The sequence below is a fragment of the Rutidosis leptorrhynchoides genome, chromosome 6, assembly GCF_046630445.1.
Source record: "Rutidosis leptorrhynchoides isolate AG116_Rl617_1_P2 chromosome 6, CSIRO_AGI_Rlap_v1, whole genome shotgun sequence".
NCBI classification, from domain to species: domain Eukaryota; kingdom Viridiplantae; phylum Streptophyta; class Magnoliopsida; order Asterales; family Asteraceae; genus Rutidosis; species Rutidosis leptorrhynchoides.
In genome coordinates, this window is record NC_092338.1 from 116,688,049 (window position 1) to 116,695,990 (window position 7,942).

Consider the following 7,942-nt stretch of genomic DNA (forward strand, 5'->3'; position numbering starts at 1 on the left):
TTCATGATTCTGGAAAACACCTTAAACTAAAGGATGAACCAACCGCACTTCATCTGCGGAAGAAAAGATTGATGCATATAGTTATGCATCAGAAAAACTCTCGAAAACTGAATAAACGTTTAACACGTAGTTGTGTTAATTCCTTAGTGTTATTATTACCCAAAATAACTTAATAATCTCTTTTCAAAGTAGCGAATTTTGTCACAGCTCCAGCAAGATAACTTCGACTTTTCGTTCGAAACAACCTTATTATAACCTTGATATATAAGTTTGCCTTTCGTCATCGTTACCGGAGAAATGTTTATATTTCACCACATTAGCAGTAAACTTACCATCAACCTCATTGCTCTTTGATTTAAATCTCTTCGAAAAAACCATTATAATTGTTTATTAAAACCCTAACATATACTCATCCGTATCTTGTAACGAGAACTGACATACCAATTACCGGGAATCAGCAATCAGTACTTTGAAAATGCACAGAATATCTACATCAACAGATATATGTATAACATTTATCTTTTAGAATTATGGTCTTTCATTCTGAAATTCGGAATAGCACTCAGTCTACAAACCAATACTCTGAATGTTGAAAAAGCTGAATGAAGCAGCAGAAACCGTAGACAACCGTAAACGACCTTAACCATCAGAAGTTTGATGATAAAGAATAGTATGTTGGAAAAGCTCAGAAAAGTTGGAACTGGAAAATGGATTGAGCTAACCACGAAGGAGACCAAGGACAAATACAAGGAACATACCATATATTCAAAGAATCCAGATAATTCTGGATCTGATAAAACCTTCAACAAATATTTTGCTCCGTACTCATGTTAAAATCTTGCGAAAAATCTTTCTTTATCAACTATCGAACTTAGAAATTCCAAAATATCATCATAAATATCTTCGATATTTCTGAAGATATTTTCATAAATATTCTTGTCCGAAATTATTTATCTCTTCGTGCTATCCATATTACATCATAAGGGAAACTACTTCAGTTTCTAAATTTCTTTAAAATTCGAATTTAAATTCTGAATGTTTTTGAAGTAATGTTGGGAACTGATGCATGAGTTAGTATAATATAATGACACTATCAACGTGATTATATTACAGTAAGTCATGCTGAGTTTCTAAATGGAACATGATGATTCACAGATTATAACGTCATCATGTGTCATGTTACATAACTCTTTCATTCTGATTAACTTCTGAACATAGCAAGAAACTATATTCTTGATAGTTCTATTCTCAGTGATTCAGGTAATTTGACAAATCAAATCGTGAGATTACGTTCTTTCTTGTTTAGAACATTAAGTTCATTCGAAACTCCATATTTACGAATTCTGGACCATTACTCGCTTTACTAGAGGTCGAGAAGAGAATAAAAAAGGCAAAGAGCTCCAAAATATAAGAAAAAATATAAAGCCGAATAACAACACGGAGATTACAAACCGTGGATATTAATACAGATAGCAATATAAAGACACGGTATAATTAAGAATAGTATCACCCCAAGGTAATAGTAGAAGTAAACAGATTCTTCTGATGGAAGATTGAAAAGAAGGATGACAGAAATGATAATTAGAAAAATATCAAGAATTAGAACTGGATTAAGTATTTTCACAATCTTTTGGATGTATGAACTAAGAAAGAAAGTATAGGAATGGTGAGAATAATGGAACGAAAAAGCTTAATTTATAGTGAAAATATCAGACAGAGTAATCGAGGCAGATCACCGTATTTATTTATAGAGATCTTAATCTCCTTATTCACCGGAGAATCAAATCTTTTAGATTTCGAAGATTTTCTTTAAATCCCTTGAATTCTGGAATTCAACCAAGGCAACGTCATAAGTTAAGATGCATCTTATTTTCTAAATTCAACCCTGACTCTGTCAAAAGTTAAGATGAATCTTTACTTTCCTACTTCACTCTTTGGTGATAGCTTCATTCGTACTCTTCGAATAATTGAGTTATTTTTATCCATATTACTCAATGATGATAAGACTCAATTTATCAACTCATATTCGTCATGAAAACATTTTTATTGTTAGCCATGACGACCTCACTCAAATTTCGGGACGAAATTTCTTTAACGGGTAGGGACTGTGATGACCCGGGAATTTCCGACCAAATTTAAACTTAATCTTTACATGATCTCGATATGATAAGCAAAGTCTGTCAAACTGAATCTCAAAAACTTTGAACTGTGTTCATGTATACACTTGTCCTTTGACTAATCCTGACGATTCACGAACATTCACTTGTATATATATATATATATATATATATATATATATATATATATATATATATATATATATATATATATAATTTATTAATATTCAATATATAATAATATATATGATTAGTATATAGGGTATAACTAATGAATTGTAGTATTAATATATTAAAATATAATTTAAAATATGATTATGATATTATTATTAATACTTCCATAAACATAAATATTAAGATTGATATTGATATCAGAAATTGTAATATTATTACTACTATTAATGTTATAATAATTAAAAGATTATGATCATAAAAATAAAGATGTTAACTACAAATATTATTATAAGAATCATTAAAACTAAAATGTTATTTATTATTATTAGTATCACCAAGTATTAACATTAACATTTAGTATTATTTCAATGTCATTACTATTAACTCTATTATTGTTATTAATAATATTAATATATTTTTTTATTACCGATAGTATTATTATTTTTAACGTCGCTATGAACAATAATATTAATAATTATTAATATTATTATTATTATTTAATTGTTATTATTATTATTATCAATTATTATAAACATTATTAAAAGTATTATTATTAATGTATTTAATATTAAAGGATATAACAGCGTTTATATAACTGGATCCATTTTTGAGTTGTAATCAACTGTAGTAGATTGATAATTTGTCTCTAATATTATAAAACATCCAAAACAATCGGTACATTTTTTCTTCATAATCTGTTTCAATTCTTTTTCTTCTTTATTTTTGTTTTGTTTGTATTCTCCTGCCCAATCAATCTGTCGACTCTCAAACTAAGGTATAACAAATCAATTAACTTGTATGTAATACATTCAACATCTATATCTTCTTCTCTCTACTATCAAATGAACCATCACCACTACTCACTTTCGGATTCTAATATAGACGAGTATCATCATCAAACCACCATTTAATCATCTTGCATTCCTAAAGCTCGTCTTGCTTTCTTGTTCGATCATACAACCATCGTCACCTTGTCTTTCTTCTTCACCATCGAGCCACCATGTGAACCGCCCAAGAACTCACCAAATTTCACCACCTATCAACCCACCTATCTAACTATGTTTCTGTTTTATTCGCTGTCAAACTAAAAAGAAGCCAAAGCATCCGTGTACTACCAAACCCAATCCACTGTTACTGTTACAATCAACCACAACCATTATCTTTTGATGTTTCTTGTTCGAAAAAAAATACCCTTAAGCAATCCAACAAAAATGGCTGCCATATTACTATTGTTGCTGCAACGCTTATTGATTTTCTATTTACGGGAACCATCACCCAAAACCACTACCATCGAATCACCATTATCATTATTCTCTTCCTTTTGCTGCTCATTTATGCACTGGTTCACGAAAGAGATACATACTTAATTATTTAATCATTCATGCAAAGTATTATTTGCTAGATGGCTGGCAAACTCTCTTTTATGATTGATAATGGAAAATGACTTCATGATGAGCTGTAAATAAATCCCTTTTAGTATCATTGTGGTCGACATACAATCAACCCCACCTCTCTTGCTTTTTTTTTTTTATGAGTGGACACATAATGATACAGATAATGATCGATGTTATTGATTCAACCGAACCCCACTTGATATAAAAAAAGCCGTAATATGATGATAAGGACGAGTGGATAATCATGTTTATAATTCTCTGTTACTTTTTCTAAACATCGAGCCACACCTTTCTGTTTTTATATTCGGACTAGTAACAATTTTAGCTGATTGGGCTTAGCTTGGGCCAGTTCCTGTTTCGTTTGTAAGCCCAACCGGAACACAAACACCATACCAAGACAACTTCAATTCTATCGGGAATTTTCTGTTTGTAAACATCGAAAGTTATATATATATTTTTTATATATATAATGAAGGAAGTACATGGAAAAGACGATGATATGTTTATAACGGTTAGACGATGATGATAATCATGATACATTGAAGTATAGATGACGATGCTGTATGTATGATTATGTTGATGATGATGCGAGTGTAGTGATGATTATGTACATAAAATCATAACGATGATGATGGTGATGTACAGGGGCGATGAGATGATTGAGTGATATGATGATGTTATGATACAGCGAGTATGGTAATAAGGATGATGTTATACGATGTATGGTGATGATGGTGAATGATGATGTAAATAATCGAGATGATAAGGATCGTGTGATGATGATGTAATGATGAAGAAACCGAAACCCTTTTTAATTCTTGTTTACTTCCAGCAATTTCGTAAAAATAACTGGATCATAACCTATTACTGAATTGGGCCGAGACGATTTATTCTATTAGGCTGAAATAAGTTTGGGCCGTGACCCAACTAATGTTGTTCTTTGGACTGCTATGGTGATAGGTTATAGCAATAACGATGAGTTAAGTAAAAATTTAATCAAGAGATAAACAGATAAGAAGGGAATAGAGGGGTGGTGTTAAGTGTTGGTGTTATTGGAGTGGTCACGGGTTCGAACCCGGTTCATGCCATTTTCTTTTTAAAACAAGATTTTGAGGTAGTTATTATACTTTTAATTATTATTACTTCCTTATTTTCATTTTCATTTTCATTTTCATTATTATTATTATTGTTATTGTTATTGTTATTATTATTAGTATTAAGTGTTATTATGAATATTATCATTATTAGTATTAACATGATTATCATATTTATCATTACAAATATTAATCGAGAATTACTATAATAATTATCTTAATAAACAAATGATATACATATATAAATATATATTTAATACTTATAACATAACAAAATTAATATTTTTATATACAAAATGAGTATATGAGACGTATATATATTATTAATATAAAAATGATATAATTAGTAAATTTTATATATATACAAACTTATTCGATTACGATATGAATATTAATAAATATACAAATGATATAGGATCGTGAATCCGAGGCCAACCCTACATTTGTTCAATGTCGTCGTATGTATTTTTTACTACAAAATACAATTGGTGAGTTTCATTTACCCTTTTTACTCTTTATATTTTTCGGCTGAGAATACATGCAAATGCTTTATTAACTATTTTATAATATTTATATGCGTGAGTTTCATTTGCTCCCTTTTACTCATTACATTTTTGGGCTGAGAATACATGCACCGTTTTAATAACTGTTTTACAATATTTATATGCGCGAGTTTCATTAATCCCTTCTTAAATGCATTTGTAATATATATTTTTGGGACTGAGAATACATGCGCTGTTTTTATAACTGTTTTACGAAATAGACACAAGTACGTGAAACTACATTCTATGGTTGAATTATCGAAATCGAATATGCCCCTTTTTATATAGTCTGGTAATCTAAGAATTAGGGAACAGACACCCTAATTGACGCGAACTCTAAAGATAGATCTATTGGGCCTAACAAACCCCATCCAAAGTACCGGATGCTTTAGTACTTCGAAATTTATATCATGTCCGAAGGAGGATCCCGGAATGATAGGGGATATTCTTATATGTATCTAGTTAATGTCAGTTACCAGGTGTTCACCATATGAATGATTATTTTTGTCTCTATGCATGGGACGTATATTTATGAGAACTGGAAATGAAATTCTTGTGGTCTATTAAAATAATGGAAATAAATGATTATGATAAAATAATGAACTCACCAACCTTTTGGTTGACACTTTAAAGCATTTTTATTCTCAGGTATGAAAGAAATCTTCCGCTGTGTATTTGCTCATATTACATGGAGTCGTTCATGGCATATAGAAGTCAGAACCTCGCAATGGGACCAACTGTTGAAGACTTTTTCCAGATGGAATAGGACGGGTCCTTTCACATATTATATTTGAGAGATAAGCATCCTCACCTATCTCATCTAAAAACACTAAAACAACTTATCAAATCACGGAAAATAGTAAAATAGCCAAATAATTCTCATCATCCACGTCCATACAAATTTTCAACTAACAAAGCGGCTCTATAAGAGTATTAATACAAATATACTTTGTTAAGACAGTATTAATATTTATTTATGATATTTATCCATAACACGCGATTTCGTGGGCTATTTAAGAAGGGTGTTATGGTGTTATGATGTGCAAGAATGGTGTTATCCACGAAGTTAATATAATAGTAAGTAGTCTATTTAATCAACACAATATTAATATGATGTGCAATTTTGACCCATTCAAATGGTGTTAAATGGGTTAAGTGTGTTTCTCACTCCAACGTCTAAAAACAATCTAATTAGGTAAATGGGGACTTGGTCAAACATGTATGGCAATTCATAAGTCATTCAAAATCAATATTTTTAATGCAAACAATATCCTTTAATATTATTCAATAAAAAGATATTTAGATTGCTAACTCTTATGACACTATTATGTAATCATAAGTTTTTTACAAAAATGTATGTACTTATAAACCTAGAACCATATGGACTCAATGCTAAGGTCAATCCATGACACTTATTTATACAATCTAGTGGGTAGGCCATTGCTGAGAGCATATATGATCCTCTAATTTTCAACTAATGCAAGAAAGGTTATTGTACAATATAGCTTAAAATTTTTTAACTCTTAATCAATACAATAATTATGACTCCGTGGTTTAAACTCTAAAACAAAGAAAGAAAGTTTTACCGGTTCTCGAGCTTTGTTATCCTCATATAATCCAACATCCGCAAAGTTACCTAAAAATCTCCAGCTGGTTGTAGCCTGAAATAAAAGAAATGAGAGATTTTGCTTTCAAAAAGTGTCCTTGATCTTATACAATGTAAGAAAAGAAAATGTCGCCCAGTTTTAAAACGACAAATCACATAACTACAAGTAGTCAGAAAAAAAGAAATGAGAGATTTTGCTAAAAAATTCTCCAGCCTAAAAATATCCATCCGGCTATTGTTGCAATATTCTTACACGTAACTTATCAGTTTGAGCCACGAGCCTTCATCAAACATCTTGCTCAAATTTGAATCTGCACGACCAATATTAACGATACTACATGTGATGACCCGGAAATTTCCAACCAAATTTAAACTTGATCTTTATATTATTTCGACATGATAAGCAAGGTCTATAAAGTTGAGTTTCAAAACTTTTGAACTGTTTTATGAATTCGATTACCCTTCGACCATCTCCGACGATTCACGAACAGTTGTTGTAAATAAATATGTGTGTGTGTATATATATATATATATATATATATATATATATATATATATATATATATATATATATATATATATATATATATATATATATATATCTTAAACATTAGAATTGAAAATATAAAATAGGATACAAATAATTATTGTAACAAACCTGTACATAAGTGTATATAATTTTTAAATAAACATGACTGTAGTATATATATATATATATATATATATATATATATATATATATATATATATATATATACATATTTATACGAAAGTAGATAAACATAAATGGTTATATTAGTATTATTAATATTATTATCAGTGAAGTTAACTAATAATATTATTAGTACCATTTATAATAAAACTATTTTATTATCATTATTAATATCAGTGTTAGATATGTTATTACTATCAATAGATAATATATAAATATAGATTATTATTAATATAATTATTAATTATTAATTCATTATTTATGTAAAGAAAACCGTATTTTTTAGATTTGATAAATCAGATT